We start from the raw sequence: 220 nt of genomic DNA, 5'->3' as shown, positions 1-220 counted from the left end.
ATGACCTGGTGGTCCTAGCTGCCGGGACAACACCACAGGAGGCAGCTACCTTGGCGGAAGAGGCCATTTCTTTGATCAGCTCGTGGATGGAGGCTCATCACCTTGAGCTTGCGCCGGCCAAGACCGAGCTGGTCATGATCTCCACGATGCGAAGGGCAAACTCCCGTCACCCGGTCAATATCAACGGAGTGGAGCGAATGCCGAAAGAGACCATTAAATA

This window comes from Anopheles moucheti (assembly GCF_943734755.1).
Source record: "Anopheles moucheti chromosome X unlocalized genomic scaffold, idAnoMoucSN_F20_07 X_unloc_17, whole genome shotgun sequence".
NCBI classification, from domain to species: Eukaryota; Metazoa; Arthropoda; class Insecta; order Diptera; family Culicidae; genus Anopheles; species Anopheles moucheti.
Note: the sequence above shows the minus strand (reverse complement) of the source record.